Source organism: Callithrix jacchus, chromosome 17, assembly GCF_049354715.1.
Source record: "Callithrix jacchus isolate 240 chromosome 17, calJac240_pri, whole genome shotgun sequence".
NCBI lineage: Eukaryota > Metazoa > Chordata > Mammalia > Primates > Cebidae > Callithrix > Callithrix jacchus.
Window position 1 is genome coordinate 63427957 of NC_133518.1, and position 24353 is coordinate 63452309.

Sequence of the window (24353 nt, forward strand, 5' to 3'; positions counted from 1 at the left end):
GGACATTCTGTGTATGCTGATTAAGTTTTGTGATGGCAGAAAACTAGTGGTTTCTCTGGCCAAAGCACTTACATTCAGATTTCTTTGGTCTTTATCTTATTGCTATGGTTTATCTAGCCATACCTTCATAATTTTAGGGGTTTCAAAAAGGCATTTCTACAGAAAAAATAATTAGGGCTCCTTTTAATTTTATTTCAGTAAATCATATAATTGTCCCTGATACAGAAAGATAAGCCATAGTTTTCAGCTGATTTGTAACAGTCTTGTGAATTAGGCTATGTCAGAGTATCTCAACAGAAGCAGTGAGACACTTTGGCGATGCCTGTGGAACAACTAAGGAACTGAGAGAAAGGAAATAGGCTCATCAAGAAACAGGCTTTGAATAGCAGGCCAAAGCTCATCAAGAAACAGGTCCATCTGCCAAATCTGGAGAAATCTGTCTTCTACTACTACAGATGCTAGCAGTCACATGATTGGACTCAGAATTGTCAAAAGTTTGCCAAATATCAATTTAGGGTCCTAGGAATGTCACCATTGAATATGGTAGAATATGTACGCTTCGCCCTCGCAAATTATCCTTGCTTATATACATCACCTTGACTATTCTTTTTCTAGTTGAGGTACTTGTCATGAAAAAGGTGGGAGACTTGCTGGAACAGGCTGTGAGATTCATAAAGGCAGGAATATGTACTTTGAGTATTTTATCTCTGTAAATGTGTATGTCTGTGCCACATGCTTTTTATGTAGTGTTAAAAATTAAACAATCCTATTGGTGTCACACTTCTGAATAATGATATAAAGATGATACAACATGAATGAAATAAAAAATTGAGGATATTATTTTAGCTCAGCATCTTCACATTTGTTGGAAGATACAACTAATCCAAACTGATGTATCAGCTATGGCTGATTCCCTGCAAATTTCATTAACATTTCAGTTAATTATTTGAAACTGCCCAGATTACTGAAACTGTTTGTTTGATATATATTTTTGGAATTGTGGATAAAAAGGAAAATATACTTCTCTCAAGGACCTCAAAGTCGAGTAAAGGGAAAGATATGTAGACAGGTAATTCATTGTTAGTAATGTGGTGAATACTATTACACATAGGAAGAGGACACTATTAACTATTTGGGGAAGAAAAGTTTTATAGAAGAAAAGGGTATTTACTCCGGATTTTAAAGGCTGAGTTTTCTAGGTGGGTGAGGAGGGGTATTTTGAAGACATGGAAGACCATATACCAAGCTTGTATGGTGTGACAGGTTTCTAGGCTCAGAGTTTTGTGTGACAACACAAAAGATTGTATGTTGAAATGACTATGCCACAGTCAAACCTAGAAATCTCTGCCGTTCCTTGACTCCCAGACTGTGGCTATGGAAATTAGTCTAGAAGGCACATTTACTATGTCATGATTAGCTGCTTTCAAGTACATAAGACACGCTGCATCACCTTATGACCCAAGGCTTCATGAAATTGTCAGTATTTTACACAAGGATTAATCCCAAGGTTAAGAACCATAATACTTCTAATTACATCTTTACTTCTCCAAATGCTCTTGATTAAAAAAAAAAAAATTAACTCACATCCTGTTACGAGCAAAGTGGTTTGGTTTTAGAGAAAAAGTATTACGTGTATTCAGTTTCAGAAGTCAAATAGTTCTATGAGCCTTTTCATACTGCTCCACCCTTTTCCACTGATCCCTCCTCCCCCAAGGCAACCATTTTCAGCTTTTCAGCAAGTTTCTTGTATTTCATTCCAATATTTCTAAATTACTTGTTCACACTTTTAAAAATTCATTTCAGTCATTTCCTGGCATCCAATTATAGAAAAAGATTTAACTCTTTCATGTCACATTTGTGTGCTCATTTTTGCTCCCCCATTCTCCAATGTAGTTATATCAGAATTGTGATTTACTCAATATTCAACACTTATAAGTAATGTAAGTTACTTATAAGTTACTTACTTATTTACACTCATATGTAAGCAAATATTGCTTACATGTGAAAATGCCGTCTACTAGGAATACATTTATTTCCGTCATACAAATGAACTTGCTTCTTGTTGACCATCCACTCCTCTTCAGCTCAACAAAGAGTTTAATGTTTTTAATTCTCTCTGGTGTGCCAAGTCTCCCAGATGCTTTCCAGCTTCTAAAAATTTGACATCTTTCATTTACTGTTGTCTCTTCTCTCATTCTCTTTAACTTTGTGGATTTATGACTTTCGGGAGGAGGTAGAAATAGATGTATATCTTTGATATGCCATGTTTAACACAAGTAGAATGGGGCTTTCTGAATGAGGCCAAAGAAAAAGAAGGAGTAGAATTGTAAGTGAAAATGCCTGATTATCATAGAGGAAAAGCAGGTGTTGAGATAAAGCAGAGTTTAAACCACCTGTCAAGGATATTAAGACACAGATAAAGTACATACATGTATGGAGGAGGAATAGAAAGGTGTAATTGTTGTTGTGAATATTACATTTGTTATTGTAGGAGAAAGGGAGTGTTTCCAGCATTAAGATAGGCCCTGACCTGAGGGTTATACGGAAAGAAAGAAAAAAGAAGCTTGTAAGTACTTTCAAAGACCTGTCTGAAGATGCTTTATGCCTAAAAACCAAAGTAGAATCCAACCTCTTTGATGTGCATGAAAATATAAGAGAGGAGAAAAAGTATTTGCAAAGATCGAGTAGTATATCTTTGAATTAGTAAAGGAAGAAGTTCTATTGCTAATGGAGCTTTGTTATTGTATAAAAATAAGACTACACATTCCATTTAATCAATATTATTAACGATACTATTATTCATTAGGAGCAGTGAGCTCTTAGGGGATAGATACAGAGAAAGGGCCGGGCGCGGTGGCTCACGCCTGTAATCCCAGCACTTTGGGAGGCCGAGGCGGGTGGATCACGAGGTCAAGAGATCGAGACCATACTGATCAGCATGGTGAAACGCCATCTCTACTAAAAATACAAAAACGTAGCTGGGCACTGTGGCACATGCCTGTAATCCCAGCTACTCAGGCGGCTGAGGCAGGAGAATTGCCTGAACCCAGGAGGCGGAGGTTGCGGTGAGCCGAGATCGCACCATTGCACTCCAGCCTGGGTAACAAGAGCGAAACTCCGTCTCAAAATAAATAAATAAATAAATAAGTACAGAGAGAAAAGGGCATGATAGAGAAGAGAACGTGGCCAAACTAAGGATTTATGCAGATGAGAAACTACTTCTATGCTTGAAGGAGGTAGCATCTTAACTGGACCGTGAAAGAAACAGGCATCAAAATGGTGAAGAGACTTTCCCACAAAACCTATGTTATCCTAGCGATTTCTCTAATTTAACCCTGTCTCTACCTCCCAAATATATTTGACACTCATGCTACAGGCACAGTGTGGGATATTTTGTTTATTGTGGATACTCAGGGACCCAGGCTAACGGAGGCTCCATCTCAGTATATGCTTTCATAAGCACTAATGGAAGAAAACAGGAAGGGGCCCTCACACCCATTTCACTAGCCAAAGCTAATCGGCCTACACCTAACTTAAACTGGACAGAGGAAGTGGTAGGTATCTTACATCCTGAGGAGAAGAGCACAAGAAGATGTGTTTAAAGCCTTTATTATGATCACAATATGTGACAGAGAGGAAGCATCCCATTGTGCCTATGATTCCAAAGCCTCTACTCTTGACCATCACACCTAACTGCCTCCCAAATTCTATTACAGATTCATTGAAATTCAATTGTGAGATACAGAGAAGTACAGTTGCCAGCTTTAACAAATAAAAATACAGGACACCAAAAGTAAATTTGAATTGTATATGAAAATATATTTTAGGGCAGGGATCAGTTAAAAAAAAAAAAAGAAAATATATTTTAGTATAAGTATATCCTGTGCAATATTTGGGGTATACTATACTAAAAATTATTTTTTCTTCATTTGAAATTTAAATACAAGTAGATATATTTTCCTATTATATGACAAATAAAAATCTCAAATAGGGTAGGAAATGTCTTAACTCTTTTAGATGGATTAAATGGGGAACCATATAGCAGCACAGAGAAGTTGGTTAGATTATAATTGAAAGTATTTTCCTGAAGGTTACTTCCTACAGGATGTTCTTCAGGTGAAAACAGTACAGAAGATTGCAGTTTAACAATTAGATTCTCTTATCTTTATCCTGAAGCATTCTTCTCTTACCACAGAGATAATTTTGTGCTCTCCATCTAGAAATATGTATGTGACTTAGTGGGTGTGACAAGAGAAGCCAGGAGTAGTAAAAGTGGGGTCCCAAGTGAGCGGTAAAACAGAGTCATAGAAAAAAAAGCAGAAAAGACTCTAGGTTTTGAGATGCTGAGAGAGAAGACAATCAATTGGGCAGAAGCAATGAGATTGTCCTTCCTCCTGGTTGCCCAGACTAAACTTTTAATAGCATGTTTATAGTTTGGAGACATTCCAGTTTAGTTGAGATGTGAGTTCAGAGTGAAACATGGAAAATTAATGGAAACATTGAAAATTGGAAAGTATTCTTAAGAAGGAAAGGGGGAAAGAAGTGGAGTCAACTGAGGGGAGAGATTATAGTTTTTAAGCAATTGAAGGCACATATTAACCTAGTAAATAACGGCACCCCGGAGTACGTGGGAACGTGACTTATGACAGTTTTGATGGTGATAATTAGCTTTATCCTTTCATACAAACACATGAAGCAACTTATTCTTAAGAAAATCTGTTACAACTTCCAGCCTCTGCCTTGTATCATACTTGGTCACTTACCTGTCTTTTTCTCTCACAAGACTGCAAGCTTCCCTAGGGGTAAGAATTGGGTTCCATTTATATCTGACACATCCTTCATCCAAAAGCAGTTTCCTTTGCTTAGCAAGTCCACAGTAGATGTTGCTTGAGTTGAACTGAATTGAATCGTTGGCAGCAGTTCCTAAAACCCAAATGCAATGTTTGCATTGCCATTCCAGCCAGAACCTTGGTTTAAAAGTCAGGTGTCCTTTCCTCTAGGCATCCCTAAGCTATGGAGGGAAACAGTCACAATACTCTTGAAAGTGACATGCAAACAAATACGAAGAACACTCAGGCCAATAAATATAGCCCAAGAGTTCCATAAATGTCAATGGAGTTCTGATAGGTTAGTGCTTTTGGAAATCGCTTTGCTTTGAATGTTAGGTGAAAAAATTTTAAGCTTCTATAGAGTACCCAAATCAGTTATGAAACTGGAGCAAGGTTAGGGTGTATGAGGAAAGCTACCATCTCTCTTCCTTACAGACCTAAGAATGTGACCTCAGACACAGTGGTCTATGAAATGCCCTACCTGTACTCAACCTTCGAAATGTATCTTTGGAAAGGAACATATGAAATCACAAGGCATTGTAGTCCCATTCATTCTACAGTAATGGCTTGCACTCCTACTCTGGGCATGGTACAGGTCTTTGTTTTTGCTCTTGAGGAGTTCTTGTTTTTTTGGTTTTTTTTTTGTTTTTGTTTTTGTTTTTTAACACAGGGAATACTTTATTTGAAACCCATCACAGAAATGGACAGCTTGGGTCTGTAACAAAGCATTCATGTTTTAGAGCATAGGTCAGTAATTGTATATGAGAGCATATTACACATTAACTGATCAGACCACAACTTTTCATGTTTAAAACAGAATAAGCTTCCCTGTAAAAGCAGCACCTTTGTGACATTTTAACTTTAGTATTCCTCACCTTCTTCCTCACCTTCTCCTTCAACAGAATCCACACCAACCTCCTCATAATCCTTCTCAAGGGCAGCCATGTCCTCACGGGCCTCTGAAAACTCTCCTTCCTCCATCCCCTCACCCACGTACCAGTAAACAAAGGCATGCGCGGTATACATCAGGTCAAACTTGTGGTCCAGGCGAGCCCAGGCCTCAGCAATGGCTGTGGTGTTGCTCAGGATGCACACAGCTCTCTGTACCTTGGCCAGGTCTCCACCAGGTACCACAGAGGGAGGCTGGTAGTTGATGCCAACCTTGAAGCCAGTAGGGCACCAATCCACAAACTGGATGCTGCGCTTGGTCTTGATGGTGGCGACGGCAGCACTGACACCTTTGGGAACCACATCACCACGGCACAACAGGCAGCAAGCCATGTGTTTACCATGGCGAGGGTCACATTTCATCATCTGGTTGGCTGGCTCAAAGCAAGCGTTGGTGATCTCTGCTACTGAAAGCTGTTCATGGTAGGCTTTCTCAGCAGAGATGACAGGGGCATATGTGGCCAGAGGGAAGTGGATGCGAGGATAGGGCACCAGGTTGGTCTGGAATTCTGTCAGGTCAACATTCAGGGCTCCATCGAATCTCAGGGAAGCAGTGATGGAGGACACAATTTGATCTATTAATCTATTCAGGTTAGTGTAGGTTGGGCACTCGATATCGAGGTTTCTACAACAGACGTCATAGATGACCTCATTGTCTACCATGAAGGCACAATCAGAGTGCTCCAGGGTGGTGTGGGTGGTGAGGATGGAATTGTAGGGCTCAACTACAGCTGTGGAAACCTGGGGCGCTGGGTAGATGGAGAACTCCAGCTTGGACTTATTGCCATAATCAACTGAGAGCCATTCCATGAGCAGGGAGGTGAACCCAGAACCAGTTCCCCCACCAAAGCTGTGGAAAACCAAGAAGCCCTGGAGACCGGTGCACTGGTCAGCCAATTTATGAATTCAGTCCAGCACAAGGTCAATGATCTTGCCGATGGTGTAGTGCCCTCGGGCATAGTTATTGGCAGCATCTTCCTTGCCTGTGACAAGCTGCTCAGGATGGAAGAGCTGGCGGTAGGTGCCAGTGCGAATTTCATCAATGACCTTGGGTTCCAGGTCTACAAACACTGCCCGGGGCACGTGCTTGCCAGCGCCCATCTCACTGAAGAAGGTGTTGAAGGAGTCATCTCCTCCCCCAATAGTCTTGTCACTTGGCATCTGGCCATCGGGCTGGATGCCATGTTCCAGGCAGTAGAGCTCCCAGCAGGCATTGCCAATCTGGACACCAGACTGGCCAACATGGATGGAGATGCACTCATGCATGGTTGCTGCTTCGCGGCTGCCAAGCAGATGGAGGAGACGAGGAGGAGAGGTTGTTGCTTGTTACAGCGCAACTCTTAGGCGGTCGTTGTAAGAGAACCTGCCGAGGAGTTCTTGTTTTAATGGGGGTTGGGTGGGGAGTCCATGTGGACACAGTTCCAGTACCGCTTGATCAAAGCTAAAACCTATGGATAAATGAAGGCTCTGAGATGAGTTAGTGAGACTTGTGTTGAAAGAAGTAGCTTTATGTGACTAAAATGTAGACTGATAGACAAGTCTCTCTTAAACCAAATATGCCTACATTCATTCATCCATTGGTTCATTTATTCATTCAGATGGTTTTTGATAGGGAATCTAGCTAAGCACTATGTGAAATAAAGAGATGAATGGCTTGTGATTCATACCCTTAAGAAATTGATTGTGTACTAGTTGGGGAAGGCATGTGAATGCCTCGAAATCAGTGTTGGCAGATGAAGAAGCGTAGGAGAGATACAGCCAACTCCTGAGGGAGCTGAATGCCCTCTTCTACCTGGGGAGGTCCGCAGGAGCTCTGTGGAAATGGTGGTGTTTGGCGTGAACCATGATCTCACTTTGTATATCTAGATTTGAAGACAGAAAGCTATTTCAGACGGAAAACACAGGATGTGTGAAGTCAGAGAGGCTGACTGTCAACAGTGGATACATAAATGTTTCCTAGCACTTGTCCTTGAGGGGAAAGAGGGAGCAGGAGAAGCCTGAGATGCAGGGAAACTGTGGATGCTGAGTAGGGCCTAGCAAAAGAGCTGGAAACACGGAGCACAAACTGTGTCTACCTAGCTGTTTTGCCAAAGGCCAGACAGCTCTGCTTAGGAATCTGAAAAGAAAACCCCAGATTATTTATGTGCCACCACTAAAAATATATTGAAGGTCAAGAGGAGCTGAGAGTTATTGAGCTAGTTCAAAGCAATCTTGATTATTGAAAATGAATGAAATTGAATTCCACTTCCTACAGAGTCATTTATTGAGAGACAAAAGCAATTAATATTGAAAATAAAATAATTGTGAATTCTGAACTAAATTGCCATACTATCTTTAAATACTTCATATATTAAAAAAAATGGTAACACCAGTCTCTGAATCAGGGACTTATATGTCATTAGCATTTATTCATTCTGCTTCTGCTCAAAAGTAGTTCTCAAGACTAACAAATCAAAAGCCAAAATTTCAGAAATGTTATTCTAAATTTAAAATACACAACCATTTTGAGGTTTGGGATTTGGATTTGTAAATTAATCCTGTCATTTGGTAAATTAAAAAGGAAGATGAAACTGACCTTGTGAAGTATCTCATAGTTCATTGATAGCACCAGATATTTTTGAATATTATTGCAAATTTGGCTTGTCATGAGCGCCTGCCAAGTACCATGAATGTATTCGATGAATAACTCTGCTGTCAACAAGCATCATTGTGTAACTGATTTATGTACAGAGGACCCTTAAGAATTGAAAGAACAATATATGTACATAGATGGTGCATATATTATTATTTGCACAAGTTCCAACTTGAGTTATGCTACTTTGTGTTATGGAAACTACAGAGTCTCTGGAAGAGATGGCTACCTATTATCTTTATCCTTTACAAATTTGGGAAATTAGCTGTCTTAAGTAGCTTTCTTCAGAAAATAGATCTTGTGATGACGACTGGGGTAAAAGTTATTAGGAAGAAGTTGGGAGGAGGGGGACTAGAAAGAGGAGGCCAATAAAGGGGACAGTAGTAAGCAAAGTTCCATAGAGAGTAACTTTGGTTTGATCCTGTCCAGGGGCACTGAAACTAAGGTAGGGCATACCCCAGAATGATTACGACCAGGAACCAGGAAGCTGGTGTATTTAAACCCCCTCTCTGTGGCAGGCCTCAAAAAAAAAAAAAAAAAAAAAAAAGTCACAGGTGCTGGCTGTTAGGAATGAAAGTGCATGGAGAACTGGCATGTGCTAAGATGGTAAAGGGATCTGGGGACATATGGGCAGTGATCTGACAGCATCTGCCACACCAGTCATTGTTAGATACTCCATGATTATCCTTAAATGCTGTGGGAACAGAGTTTAATCTAACCAATCTGTACCAACAGTGAAGAACTCACCATTACCATGCGGGGAAATATGCCCAACTCTTAGTGTCATCTTGTTTCAGAGCCCAGTGTGCAGGGAGAGGTTTCAGGGGGTCAAGAGACCTATTTCCTGCTGGTAATAGGCTGGTCAAAGAGAATTAACACATACTAGGCAGTCTAAATTAGGAAAACAAATCAGGAGCAGGGTAGCTATCTCAGCTGCCTTCAGAGGCCAAGCAGATAACCTCAGTGAGAGAAAGCTTCCAAATGGCTGGGTGTAGGGCGGCAGGGAAGGGAAAAGCTTCTGGAAAGCCAGAGAGACTCCCATCTAAAAGCAATAAAATTCAATCTTGAAGAAAACTGGCTCAAAATTATATTTTGTGAACACAGTTTGCCCAGTAGCCTATCAGTTTGCAGCACTGAATGTCTAAAAAAAATGACCTTAATATGTACATAAATATCATTTGGACAATAAAAGAAAACTTTCTAGAATACAGAAAGCAAATATGGAGAAGAGTGCTTAAATCCACTGGCCTCTTGCCACATGTTTAAAAGTTGGGACTCTGTCCCAGAGCAATAGATCTTTTTAGTAGCAGTTTCATTATAATGAAATCTTTAGTATATATCCAATTTATATACTTGTATGTATCTCAGTGTATCATATAATATATCTATGTATATATACTTGCATATATAATAAGAGAATTCAATCCTTGTTTTGGCTGAGAGTTTTGCCATCAGCATTTTGAAAGGACAGAATTCTTTTAATTATTCAGCAAAATATAATGTTGTCTCTTAAAGACAAACCAGTGTCTTGATACAATCCTTCCTTTGCCCCTTCTCAGAATCATTAGAGAAAAATTTCCTTAATGACCAGTGACCTACTAAAGTCTGTATAAATTGACTGTAGCACTAATGACTAAGCCTTGAAGTAAACCATATGGTTAGTGTATGAGCCTTCACTGTTAGACGTTCAGAAGTTGTATTTCATGCTGGTGCTCCCCAGTATTTTTCCCACGTACCAGGACATCCTTGGGGTTTCTGCTATGATTCACCATCGAAAATCAGGTAGATCACTCAAAGTCTTAGCTTTCAGTCTGGAAGCTTATGGGTTGAGCCTAAATGGTCCCACTGTTTTATTTAAAGAGTGTAAGTATTTCTGCTGAATCTTCTATGCTGATGGCATTGAACACACAAACCAGCTCTTACTGGCAATCATAAGCCAGTCGGGAATAAAATCTGAAAATTCTTTTGCAATAAGCATTCTTGTGTTCCCATTATGACTTTAACGTAAGATGCTCTATCGTTAAGGGACTTGTGGTTATCTCCATAATTTTTCAAATTATATTTGAGAATGAGAGTTGGGTTTCAGTATCCTGGCCATTTTTCCACACTTAAGAACAAAATACTTGTCCCTGAGACTGAATTTGAAATTCGTAATCTCTTACAAAAATCATATGCAAAAATAGATACAAAAATAAAGCCTCAATTAATCTAGGCTGGCTTGCCTCACTGACTGAATTTGCCAGCTAACTGAGTAACTTCCCACTTCCGACTTTTGCTTTGGAAGACTTGGCATAGGAAAGGCTTACTCATTTGTGGACCCTGTGGGGTGAGAACAGCTTCAAAGGCAAAATGAAAAGGACTTCTTTTGTTTCAGTTTCTTGGCTTTTGATTTATCCTCATGCTTGCTTTTATATTTTAAGAATACGATGAGCCCTTATTCAAACTTACTAGAAGAACTATTCCAAATGATTGAGAAAGCTAAACTATCAATTATTTTAAAAGACATTAAATTTTTTTTACCATAGACACTGTATTCATAACTTAACCAATAAAGTCTTCTAAAAGAGCTCTTAAATAAATTGAATTATTACTTAGATAAAAATGATATATGTAGAGTTGTGTAAAAAACAGACTGTTTACACTATTGATTTGCTTCGATACCCTGTCTTTATAGGTGATACAAAGATACACTTCTGAACAATTAGTGTTATATTTGATTCTTTTCCTGAATTAAACTACTCCCCTCTTTATGCCACCCAAACCAATATTTAATTATGTGCTGCACTTCCACTTTGCTCAGGTTATAAAAATTGACTTTAGAGCATAAACTTCCTGTCCATTAACTTTCGCCTAAATGGCACTGGGTTGCCATTTGGTTAATTATATTTGGAGTTCAAAGTTGTGATTATGGCTGATTTATCAGATGTAATCTTTTAAAGGCATAACATTAAATAATGGCAGTATAGGTAAAGAAGGTTAACTTTCCCTCAGTCATGAAGATGAATGGTCTTGATTTTCGCAATCTCCTGCATGTTGATAGAGTACGCTTTGCCTTTGTGTGGTTCAGTTGTATAATCTCCAAGTGGTGAAGTTCAGGGGAGATTTTGGCAGCTTTTAGTCTTTATAGGTTAGAGGGCCTGACCAATCTAATGACTTTTGGTTTTAAGATTGTATAAAGCTTACACAGTTCTGTACTTTTATTGAACAAATATGAAATCTGTGCTAAATCAACCAATAAGATACAGACCCTGCCTTCATAAACCTTTGGTAGGCATTCCCAAAACCGAGTAAAAAGCAGTAAGTACAATTACTACAACTTAATAAAATGCAATCTTTGAAATTAAAAAGCAGTGTCCTAAGACATAGAATAAGAGGGACACGAGGGGTAGATGATCTTATTGTCTTGTTTTCTTTATTGTTCATTATTACTAATTTAATTTTCACCTATACAAACAAAAATCAACCAATTGTTATGCATTGATCAAAAACTTGTTATTGGATTCCATTAAAATGACATGACTTTTGAATAATTAGAATGGTTGGTTCTATATAGGTTTGATATGTCCCTATGAGTGAATATAATCTAGACGTTTGAAAATTGTTTTTATATTTGTAATTTATAGCTCCTAAATAATTCTTTGGTAATATAATATGTAATCAATGCAGAAAACTTGAAAGTTACAAAAAATCCAAAAAACATTTTACCCACAATTCTACCACCAAGAGATAACCAGTATTAATGCCTTGGCCAGTATCCCAGTTAGTTTCTAATACATGCATAAGTATTTATACATGTGCATTGGTACAAGAAATCTGACTATACACATTATTTTACAACCATTTTCCACTTTTTGGAATGAGAGTTTTTCCATGATATTTTGCATTTTTTATAATACAGTTTTAACGGATGCATAGTATTTAATTACATTGTTGAGTCTCAGTTGAGTTAACCTAAGCCACTATTTATGTACATTTGTTTCCAGTTTTTCATCTTTATAAATAGTTGGATGCCTATCTATTTCCTTGCTTTTAATTATTTCCTCAGGGCACACTCCTAAAAGTGAAATTGCTTGGTTAAACTCCTGAGACTTTGGATATATGATGAAAAAGGTCCCCTGGAAAAAAAAAAAAAAAAAACCCATGCTGATATAGACTTCCACTAGCTGGAAACATGTCCACTCTCATCATACCTCACTTTTACTAGGTACTTGTTTTGATTTTTAACTTTTGTCATTTTAGTAGTCATAAAATGACTAAAAAACAGTGTTCTATGCTTTATATTTCACGTGAAATTAGAATACATATTTAATGATGCTTTAAGATTTGTAATGCTGCTTTGAAAATAAAACTAGAAACAAAATCTAATTTAGAGGAAATGGGAGCTTCTAGGATATGAACGTTGTGAAGACAAAGTTCAAGGTTATGCTGTTTACAAAAGCAAATCAACAAATTACAAAGTAATGCAAGCAAGAGAATGGAAACCACAACGACTCCCATTTAAAGAAGGCAAGCAAAATCAGGGTGGAGAATTCTTGTTCCTCTGTCCCCTCAAATCAGAGTTTGCCGTCATCTCTGATGAAAAATATATTCTTAGGTTGGTTAATATGGTGGCACCTCAGAATTCCTGTGACTTTTCTCTTGGAAGAGTTTACACTGACAGAATCTTAAAGAAGCGAGTTGTCAGTGAAGATGACATTCTACTAGAAATGGTAAATTGAAAATCTTAAGTTGTGGGATCCCTGGCAAATTTCTTTCCCTATTAAAAAAGTTGTTATCAAAATTAAATTATATCAGAAAATTGAGTAGTGGTGTTAAATGCAGTATAGAATGTTAGAATTAAACAGCATTTGAAAGAAGGTCTAATCCAGCCACTTATTTTACAGATAAAACAGTACTGCAGAGATGAAGTAACTTGCCCTAACGTCCATACCTGGTAAGTAACAAAAGAAGTAAATACATTTGAACAAATATTTGAAAAACATGGAAGTTCTCTATAATCTAACACTTCAAATATAACCATAGTTTGGGATATGAATTTAAGTACTTATTATATACACATAAAAACCAATATTTATAGTTTTTCCAAAAATGGAATTATACTATATGTAAAAATGAGTCTACAAATTGTTTTTATGAATACTTTATAGAGATAGAATGTCTTATTTTCTCTCTGCTAACATGTAGATGGTAGAGAGCAGAAGGTAGCAAACTGGAAGGGACCAGATCGTGAATCCTTCTTTGTGGACCCTACAGTCTCTGTGACAGATACTTAACCCTGCTGTTGTGTTGCAAAAGCAGCTCTGGGTCAATAAGCAAAAGTGTGATCACATTCCAATAATATGAGATTTATAAAACAAACACCAGGTAACAACTGTCCAGCGGATTGTGGTTTGCTAATTCCTGGAATACAGAAGGAAAAAAACATTACATTGATTTAGAAAACAATGAAGGTGAGCAGGGAGCATAATGTTTATCCTGGGTGTAGGGGCCAGAAACTGGATTTGAGTTTCCATGTCAGCTGTGACCTTGATTAAGGTAGGTAGACTCACTGCCTCATGAGTAGAGTGTGAGTACTAATACCCAGATTTCAGGGTTATCCTGAAGCTTAATGAAATAATTCATGCAATTCATCTGTTAGTAGGTAAGAAAACTTGCTTTCTTTGGGGATAGGGGTAAAAGCAGTATTTATGTACTCACATAGACGAAGCATTTGAGCAAGGAAGAAGTGGTCGAATTTGCCGTATCTCGACAAGTCAAAGATATACATCATATGGATCCCCTCAAAAGTCATGTTTCCAACTATTGGCAAAGGTTGTGTAGACAGAACTATTACCAGAATGGTCCTGAGATTTCCTGAGAAAGGATTAACATACTTGGCCTGGAACTTTTGCAATAAATGAAACATTAGCGTTAATTCATAATGATTTAAAAAGATAGAAGATATTTTAGAGGGAAAAATCTAATTACAGTGAAAATAAAATTTCATTTATTCATCATTTCCTTCATTATTATTTTTGGGGAAAGATAAATAAGTACATGCAAAGAATAGCAAAGAAAAACATCGAAGTGTACTAGGAGACAATAAGGAATTGATGTGATGCTGCCTAACTGTAAATTTCTCTTATTATACATCATATTTTATTTAATCTTCCAGTGTACATATTGGGTAAGTTCAATTGGTATTTTAAAACAGAATCTATATAGCAGTTCTAAATAACCTTATTGCTTTTTTTCTAATTGATTTTGAACTTAATGTATTTTTTATGACTTTGTAACTTTGTTTCCTGCTCTGCTTGGTGTAGTTATACATTCGGTTGAGTGCTTTAAGATTTGAACACAGTTTTCTTGGTATTTTATTTTGCAGTTGCTTTTCATTCAGAGATAGCTTCTTTTATCTAAACTTAAATGTAAGCTGGAATAATTCTAACTTACTGTTGTAGTCTAATACCAATATATTGATCTGCTAAATTTTATATTTTGGAGATAAGTTTTATGCTAAATATTAATATTGATTGTGTTTTACAATTTAGAGAAAAAAAGTGATTCAAGTTAATATAATGTTCATTTGTGAGAATAAGTATATTAATTTTTGAAAAAAGAACTTACCCAACTTAATAACACAGCGTATATTCTAATAAAGTTTAAATGATTAAAACATTTTGGCACTGGCATAAGAGTAGATAATAAAATCATTAGAACAGCGTATCTGGGAAAAATCTCAATATTGGAATTTAAAGAATAAAAGTGGTTTTCAACTTAAGAAAATAATAGTAGAATCAAGAATCAATGAAGGGGAACAAGAATATAGAAGTATAAAATATCTTTATGGCAAAAGATAAATAAAGCTAAAGCATCTTCGTGAATGAAAATGGAATGTGTTTATATAGATAAATCCATTAAAATAATATAAATAATTCGGTGGGAAAATAGATTATATGAACTGGATAGTCTTAGAAGAAATAGTGGTAGCCAGTAAAGAAAATGAAAAAAGTGTTCAAGCATACTAATATTTAAATACATATGAAAACTGTATTTTGTGTTTTGCCTTTTATTTATGAAACATAGGCTTGATAACACGCAGCAATGGCAAAGCCATAGAAAATCTCTACCCTTATTCCTCGTAGGTGGGAATGTAGCATGAAATAACTTTTTCTAGTGTGAAATTGGACAATATCTATTAACATTTTAATTATGGACATCCTGTAACCCAACTGCATCACGTCATAAAACAGCTCCTGCTGATGTCTGAACCAATAGACCATTTCCTCCATCTTGAAGCATTCCTTTCTTGTGCGTGCTGTGTGTCGTATTCTCTAGTTTTCCAACTTCTTTTCTGCTTCTTTTCTACTCTTTTGCAAGCTCATCTATTTAAATGTCATTTCATCAAGGTCAGGTCCTGTGCTCAGTTTTGTTTCACATACTCTCTTGGGAAATATCATTCAACCTCTGGCTTTGCCTGCCTTTAATATGACAAGGACACTCAAATGACCTCTCCAGGCAGGCTTCCCTCTCTACAACCATCAGCCCACCCACGATCAGCCAAACCCTTGCTGGGACGGCTTCTCAATGAGTCTATATCTGCCAGTTAGGGTCTTGCATTTTTTGGCTATGTGCTTTCAGTGTTAAACGTAGTGTCCAGCATGCAGTAGTAGTTCACTGTTCACTTAATTGCTCACTGGAAGTGAGGCAGGACTTTGGAGAGGAATGCACAGTACCACCCCATATAAGGGGAGGCTGGGTTATTCTGCTTCAGCACTGTGAATACATGACCAGACTGCTGAGCCAAGATACAGTAGAACAGCTTTTCAGGTGACAATTTATTACAGGGGATTTATATAAGATGAGGACAAAGGAGTATAACATGGCAATTCACAAAGATAATTTTTCTGGATTTTTTTTTGGTACTTTCAGAATTTTCTACAATGTCTATATACTCTTTTTTGTATTGGGGATTTCTTAAAAAATGTAAAGTTCTTTGGAAATCTGCCTTATGATAGGGTAAGAGAGAAAGGTATTGTGTGTGCACGTGTGTGTGTGTGTGTGTGTACGTATGCACACACACATATACACACAGTCAGGACAGTGAAATGTCAAAGGTAACTGACATAGCAGCAGGAATTCTAGAAGTTGAAACTCCAGGATTTGTCCAAATTGTCTTTTATTCTTAAGTGACTTTTAGGGAAGAATAGGGCACAAATTATTTATGCAAATGGCCTGTTGTGCCTGATTTTCAAGTATTAAAAACAGAACAATATTTATGGATAATAAATTTGATAGTAACATGTGCTCTCCTGAATTTTAACTCAGTCCACAATCTTTACTGATGAGTACCAGCCACTGACATCCTAGTCAACCAATTCAACTCATCAAAATAAACAACCTCTTATGAAAATGAAAACGAAACATTACACTGGAGAAATTGAAAGCATGTTTTATCAAAGGCAATTTGTTTATGATCTGACAGCCTTGAAAAATACAATGAAATTATGTATCTCTCACATTAAAATGAAAGGGCAGCAGCTTCTTTAGACATCAGAGTAATAAGGGAACCTTGGGTTATTCAGGAAAAAAAGTCTTTATTCTACATGCTGAAGATTCTAACTTTTTCTTCTGTGCATTTGCTGGAAAAAAATGCATATTTCTGCACTAGTTAATGAATCATAGAAGAAAGCAATACCACTTTCTTTAAAAAAGTCTTCATTTTTGGTACAAGAATCACCTATAGAACCACCACAAAGGTCATCAAAGTGTTAAAATCACAAGATATACCAGGTAATAGTGGCTTCCTTCTCCATCTGGATCAGAGCTGATGGCCACCATTGCCTGCCTTCCACGTGTGAGCCCTTTGACGTCATTCTTCGTGTGTGTGAACCACATAAGCTGGGTTAGCGTAGGGCATTCGCATTCCAGATTCTCAGGTACGTCACGAAGTATCATCCAACTACACATTTACTCCAAGAACCTTTAGTATCTGCTCACTGTGATAGGAGAAATAGTCATGAATTCTGTTCATACTCTGGATAGAACAATCATATCTGTATCTTGGTCAGTGTTTCTAGATGCTCACATATATAGCAAAAGAACACTTTGCTGGAATATGTGACTTACCTAGTGAAAATACTTTCACAGTGCTTGAATCAATATCATACTATTAGAACTATTTACAGTCAGTGCTGCTTGTATACTTCAAAGAATCATTTATTCTATTACAGTAGTTTAAAATTATCTTCTGAATATCAAAATGTATTCAGATTTTTAAATGCACTGTCTAGAGGAAACCATAGTTATTAACCTGATAACTAGTTTTTTAACACCAATATTTCAGAGAGCTAGAGTTTCACTCTAAAGTGATATAGGTATATTTTTTCCTACTTGATATAGGAAGAAATGATATACAAACCAGGAGAATTGCAGGTTATTTGTTAGGAGTTTTAATAACTAAAGTAATAATGAGTTTTTAAAAGTCTCATAATAATGTAGAAGTGACTTCAGAAACTGGAGAAAAAAATGAAGCTCTAGAATAGTATTTAAAATGAAGCATACCTAACCAATCTAAAACCCCAAGGTGTGCCAGGTAATAGTGGCTTCCTTCTCCATCAGGATCACAGCCAATGGTCACCATTGCCTTCCTTCTATGCCTGAGCTCTCTGATATCATTCTCCATGTGTGTGGCCCACATAAGCTGGGTTAGTGTAGGGCATTTGCATCCCAGATTCTTTGCTTTCTTCCTGTTCAACTAAATGAACCTCCCGGATTATGACATTTGATCACTACCTTTGTATCTAACGGCCTCAGTGAGTAAAACACTTCCAAGGCCTGGGAAGGCTGACCCATATGGGATTGGTCTGGAATTCAAATTGTGGGGTTCCGAGACTGGTGGGATAGAGAGACACAGAGCTCTGTCATTTTCTAGCTACGTGGTCTCAGAACCTTAGTTTCCTAAAAATATAATTTGGAAAAGACAGCATTTCCTTCTAGTGTTGTTCTAGTGTTGTTTTATTAGTTCCCTTCCTATTTTCCCTTCCTTCAGTTCACAATAGCACTGGGTGAAGTTAACCCCTTTCATAGATGCTTTTTTGCCACCCTCTTGTAATAATTAGCTACATGAGCCATAAATGTCTCTTGGTAATACTATGAGAAAGTTTCAGTGAGCACTAAGCAGTTCTTTTTTGGATAACTTAGAACTGTATGTGAAAAAGACATTTAAAAATGCTATTTTTGATTGCTGATGTCATGGACATTGGCAAGAATATTGAGGCTGTATATCAAAAAGATATTTCGGGGATAAATCAGCATAAGAATAAAATAGAACACTCATAAAATTGAGAGATCTCTTTGGTATCAAAGTATATTTATGAGATAATATTTCAACTGAAATGGGGAAAAAATGGAAATCCATTGCCATTATATTACTATTTTGTTGAGATGGCAATCTTATAATGAAATCTAAAATTCCAGTTCTCATATCCTAAAGTGGATGCCTGCTTGCTTTAATCTTGGTTATCATTAGATCACTAAAGCAATCATCGAAATTAGCTTTGGCATTTTTACAATAAGGCAGGCTAGGCTCTATCCACCTGACGTCCCCCCATCTGCCTACCTTTTGTAATCCCCTCTCTGTCTCTATGGCTGCCCTGAGTAAAAGTTCAAGAATATTCAACTGCAATCAGAAATGAGGAGATCATTTGAATTTGGCATTTGCTAATTAGAGTCTTCCTTGAGTCTTGCTGAGTCACAAAGTAGTGCTTAGTTCTGTGTGACTCTCCCACAACTTCTGAGACTCTTAGTGATATGGAGTGAGAAGAGCTACCAGTGCTTCTCTTATCTTGAAGCTGAGTCTGGAAACATAACCTGTGGTAACCCTGTACAAGATCCTAACGTCCCAGGGTCTGTTTCTCTACCTGTAAAAAAAAGAAATTTGTCTCAAACTCCAAGGTCTACAGAACCCTTTGAACCTCAAGATTTTATGACTGCTGTAGTCTTTAAGCTATCCCTTAAACTTCAGTTAGTCAAATTCCACTGTACATTTTGCCTTGTTGGAAGCATTCTTCACTCACATTTATTTTATAGTTTTATTTAGGTCTGTGCATTTTTGTTTTACCTTAAGTGCATTTCAAAATCAACAAATTATGACACTGCCATAAATATTGAATTGGCTTCACTTACCTCAAATAGAAGGCAGCCCCTAAGAAGAAACAGGATGGGAAACAACGTAATTGTGTCCAAGTTAGATGGCATGGCTTGAGGAAAGCTGTGAGTCTCAAATCTGATCTCTCAGTTACAAGGAGCTATAGAAGACATAACACCTTCAAACCACCTTTCTTATCAAGAGAATCAGAAGTTATAGAGTAGAATTGAAAGGAGAATACGGTAATTTCCTCAAAATACAATTTGGTATTATTTAAATCATTGCAGGTACCACCATGGTTTAGATTCTATTATATTTTCTCGGAAAACTTCTGTGGCTATTCCAGGGGTGGCGGGGGGCAGGCTGTGTTACATTTTTAGACTCAACTCCAGACAACTGAAGCACTGATAGCCTTTATTATTATTGTCTCTAAGGAGCATCTCAGAAGTTGTCCTAAGTTACACAGTTCTCTGGTCTGAAAATCCAAAGGAGAATTTCACAATCTCTATGAGTTGTATGACTAAAGTTTCATCATTCCTAGTTTTGAACATGTGCATTAAAAAAAAAAACTTTGAGACATGATTAACATATTGTAAGGGCCAGGCGCGGTGGCTCACACCTGTAATCCCAGCACATTGGGAGGCCGAGGCTGGTGGATCACGAGGTCAAGAGATCGAGACCATCCTTGTCAACATGGTGAAACCCCGTCTCTACTAAAAATACAAAAAATTAGCTGGGCATGGTGGTGCGTGCCTGTAATCCCAGCTACTCAGAAGGCTGAGGCAGGAGAATTGCCTGAACCCGGGAGGCAGAGGTTGCGGTGAGCCGAGATCACGCCGTTGCACTCCAGCCTGGGTAACAAGAGTGAAACTCCGTCTCGGAAAAAAAAAAAAAAAAACCATACTGTAAAATTCATGTATTTAAAATGTACAATTGAATGATTCCCATATAGTCACAGAATTTTGCAACTATCACCATGGTCTAATTTGGTAACATTTTTATTTTCCCCCAGACGAAATCCTGTACCTATTAGCAATAACTCCTCATCTCACCTCTACTGGCCCCTAACATAGATAACCAGTAAACCACTTTCTGTCTCTAATGATTTGCACATTCTGGACATTTCTTGTATATGTAGAATCATACAGTGTGTGTTCTTTTACACTGGCTTCTTTCACATAGCAATGTTTTCAATGTTTATCCAGGTTATAGCATGTATCAGTACTTACATTTCATTATATTGACATACCATGATTAAAGCAGCCTTCTATTTTGTTTTCTATTATAAAGCACAATGAACATTTTGAACATGTATCATGTGAACTTAAGTCGTCTTGTAGAATATTTTCTGAGAAGTGAGGTAGTTGGCATATTATACTCCTTCGTCCTCATCTGTGTAAACCTCACGTAATAATCCTCACCTGAAAAGCCGTTCTGCTGTATCTTGGCTCAGCAGTCTGGTCATGTATTCACAGTGCTGAAGCAGAATAACCCAGCCTCCCCTTATATGGGGTGGTACTGTGCCTTCCTCTCCAAAGTCCTGCCTCACTTCCAGTGAGCAATTAAGTGAACAGTGAACTACTACTGCATGCTGGACACTACGTTTAACACTGAAAGCACATAGCCGAAAAATGCAAGACCCTAACTGGCAGATACAGACTCATTGAGAAGCCATCCCAGCAAGGGTTTGGCTGATCGTGGGTAGGCTATGGTTGTAGAGAGGGAAGCCTGCCTGGAGAGGTCATTTGAGTGTCCTTGTCATATTAAAGGCAGGCAAAGCCAGAGGTTGAATGATATTTCCCAAGAGAGTATGTGAAACAAAACTGAGCACAGGACCTGACCTTGATGAAACAATGTGTAAATAGATGAGCTTGCAAAAGAGAAAAGAAGCAGAGAAGTAGTTGGAAAACTAGAGAATATGACACACAGCGGGCACAAGAAAGGAATGCTTCAAGATGGAGGAAATGGTCTATTGGTTCAGACATCGGCAGGAGCTGTTTTATGATGTGATTCAAGAAAGGAACCAGACTGGAGTGGATATGGGGTGTTAACAACATTTCTTCATGCCTTTTATCACATTACAATGTTTCATCAATTATTTGATATACAGTTTTGATGTTTCCATTGCTTAAAATGGGGTTACTTACGTGCATTGACTATGTTATCTCTGTTACCCCTAGTCCTAGTACCGTACTTACCCTATAAAACACGGTCAGTAAGTATTTGAATGATGAATAAATCTTTGCAAACCCGCTTCTCCTCCTATGCTTTCACCACTTTTGCCCTCTGGTCTTTGCTTCTCTCTTTCTGCTTCCTGCACTTGATAAGCTGTCAGGTTATATCAGTTCTTTTGCAACATCTATGTCACAGTTTTTGGTTAGAAAAAATTAACTCCCATTCTTCCAGGAAATTAAATCTTGGCAGGGTGTGGTGGCTCACGTCTGTAATCCAAGCACTTTGGGAGGCCAGGACAGGCGGATCACTTGAGGTCAGGAGTTAGGAGACTGGCCAGCATGGTAAAACCCTGTCTCTACTAAAAATATAAAAATTAGCTGGGCACAGTGGTGTGCACCTGTAATCCCAACTATTCAGGCCAAGGCATGAGAATCACTTGAATCCTAGGTGGAGGTTGCAGTGAGACAAGATCGGGCCAGTGCCCTCCAGCCTGGGCAACAGAGCGAGACTCGTCTCAAAAAAAAAAGAAGGAAATTAAATCTTAAGGATTAAAGCTCAACATTCGTTCATCAAATCTGTCCCCCCTTCCCACTCTTGAGTGTCCCTCCCCCTTTTGTCTACTTCTCCCTTCCTCCTTCCCTTGCTCTTTTCTAACAGTTCAAGTTCCATTTCGACCTATCTCAGTTTGTAGAACATACAAGTTGCAGAAGTTAAGAAAGAATCACTAATCACTATACTTCTCCCATGACAAGATATTTGAGAGATAGTTTGAGGAGGAAAGAAATAGATTTAGATGGAAACTAAGAAAACAAAAAGGGGGGTAATTGAGAAATAGCTAAATTAAATAAAAGGCTTAAATTATGAATTCTGTGGGTCTGGTAATTTCTGGTTAATGACACCAAGAGAAAATTAACAAATGTTATGAAATGAGGTGTTAGCTAGTGCGTTTTTCTATGCGTCCATGATGATGTTTTAATCCTTAGATGCCCATTAACTAAAAGGACTTGACTGAGCTTATACGTCCTGTGGTACAGTCCCTCAGCACAGAACACTGCCTGCGCTGCTGAAGGATGAATCTGATTGAGGTAGGAAGCGCCATCTATAATGGACGCGTCATCTATAATGGCGGCCCGCCTTTCCCTCTTGTAATGCTCAGGGGAAGAGCGGCTTATCTTCAGGATGGCCAATTCTTTATGGTTAGTATCAGAAATGAGCCTATCAATCAGCCACATGAGGCCTTTAAAGGGGCAATAGGGCCATAAACTTTATGAAAAAGGCTAGAGATTGCATTCAGCCCTCAAGCAGATACACAATTACCCTAAACCCAGTTCAGGGCAGGGAGACTAAATCTTCCTCTTAAAAAAAATCAAGAGCAAAACTCATGAAGTCAAGACCTCCCATACACACCATGGTTTTTAAAAGCTAAGAGGTAAGAGCAGTTGTCAGACAAATCTTTTCTCCGATAACTATGCAACGAGAGGGAATAAGGAAGAAGGAAAGGAAAAAGAGAGAAGCAAGCAAGCAATTAGACTAGAGCAGGACTGGGAGAAAGACAGATATTTTTGGAGTCTATAAATACTTGCCTGCTTTATGAAATAAACTCATTGATATTGAGGGAACTTGAAAAATCCCACTGATTTATTCACTTTAGGCAGAAGTTAAAGAAAATCTCATTTTCATGAGCTTTCCCTCCTATCACTCAGTTCCCTGGTGACACAGAAGGTAAACCTTTTCTAAGGGCTTTCCCAGACAGTTTGACATTTTGTTGAATTAACTGGCGTATATTGTACCAAATTTATATGCTGCGTCGTTCCACCCAAGCAAGGAATTATTTCCTATTGAATAAAGTTCTTAGGTCACCAAGAGAACTCTGGAAACTTCCCTGAGCGATCTTGCTTCCCCGGTCTGTCTCAAAAATCCCTCCTCTCACTTTACATCCCACCTGGATGTAAAGGCAAGAGCCCTGTAAATCTCAGAGGGAACTGCATTGCGGCTCCCTGTGTGTACACTATCACAGCGTTTTATCTGGCATATGTCAAGAACATCTGAAAGAGGAGGGAGGCAGGGAAAGTTAGATGAATGGGCAATCTTTTTGCTGGGACAATCGACTCCATCTTGACCCTTCAGTAGCAAATATTCCACATACAAATGTTGAGATACAAAATGAATAGTACATTCTGTGGTGTGGCCTCCATTCAGGAAGCCCATCTGACCCAACTACTGACATGAACCACACAGTGAGGCTGAGTTGTGACTGTAGATTCCTAGGGCTGTCATGACAAAGTGCCACAAACCGGGTGGCTTAAAGCAGCAGAATTCTGTTGCCTGGCAGTTCTGGAGGCTTAGAAGTCTGGAATCAAGGTGCCAGACACGGCCATGCTCTCTCTGGTGCATGGTGGTGGAGAATCCTTCCTTAATTCTTCGTAACTTCTGGGTTTTTGCCAGGAACCTGTTGGGTTCTTTGGCTTGCAACTCCATTACTCCAGTCTCTGCCTTCGCCAGCACATAATGTGTTCTCCGTGTGTGTCTGTCTTTGCATGGCTGTCTTATTATAAGACACCAGTCAAATTAGAGGAGAGACCCACCTGCCTCCAGTGTTATGTCATCTGAACTAATTACATCTGCATCACCCTATTTCCAA

The 24353-nt window shown here is 38.2% G+C and overlaps 1 protein-coding gene and 1 pseudogene across 7 annotated transcripts in view; one reads left to right on the top strand and one right to left on the bottom strand.

The window, feature by feature from the left end:
- RARB (retinoic acid receptor beta) overlaps positions 1-24353 on the top strand; it is a 782655-nt gene that overhangs the window by 220805 nt on the left and 537497 nt on the right. For all 6 annotated transcript variants that reach the window (XM_035278907.3, XM_078354410.1, XM_035278906.3 and 3 more), the window contains one exon: positions 13293-13342. The gene's annotated coding sequence lies outside the window, so the exon portion shown is untranslated. The remainder of the gene's footprint in view (positions 1-13292; positions 13343-24353) is intronic.
- LOC100395649 (tubulin alpha-1B chain-like) lies at positions 5452-7058 on the bottom strand (annotated as a pseudogene). The gene has a single exon (XR_008477393.2). The product of XR_008477393.2 is annotated as a tubulin alpha-1B chain-like (transcript).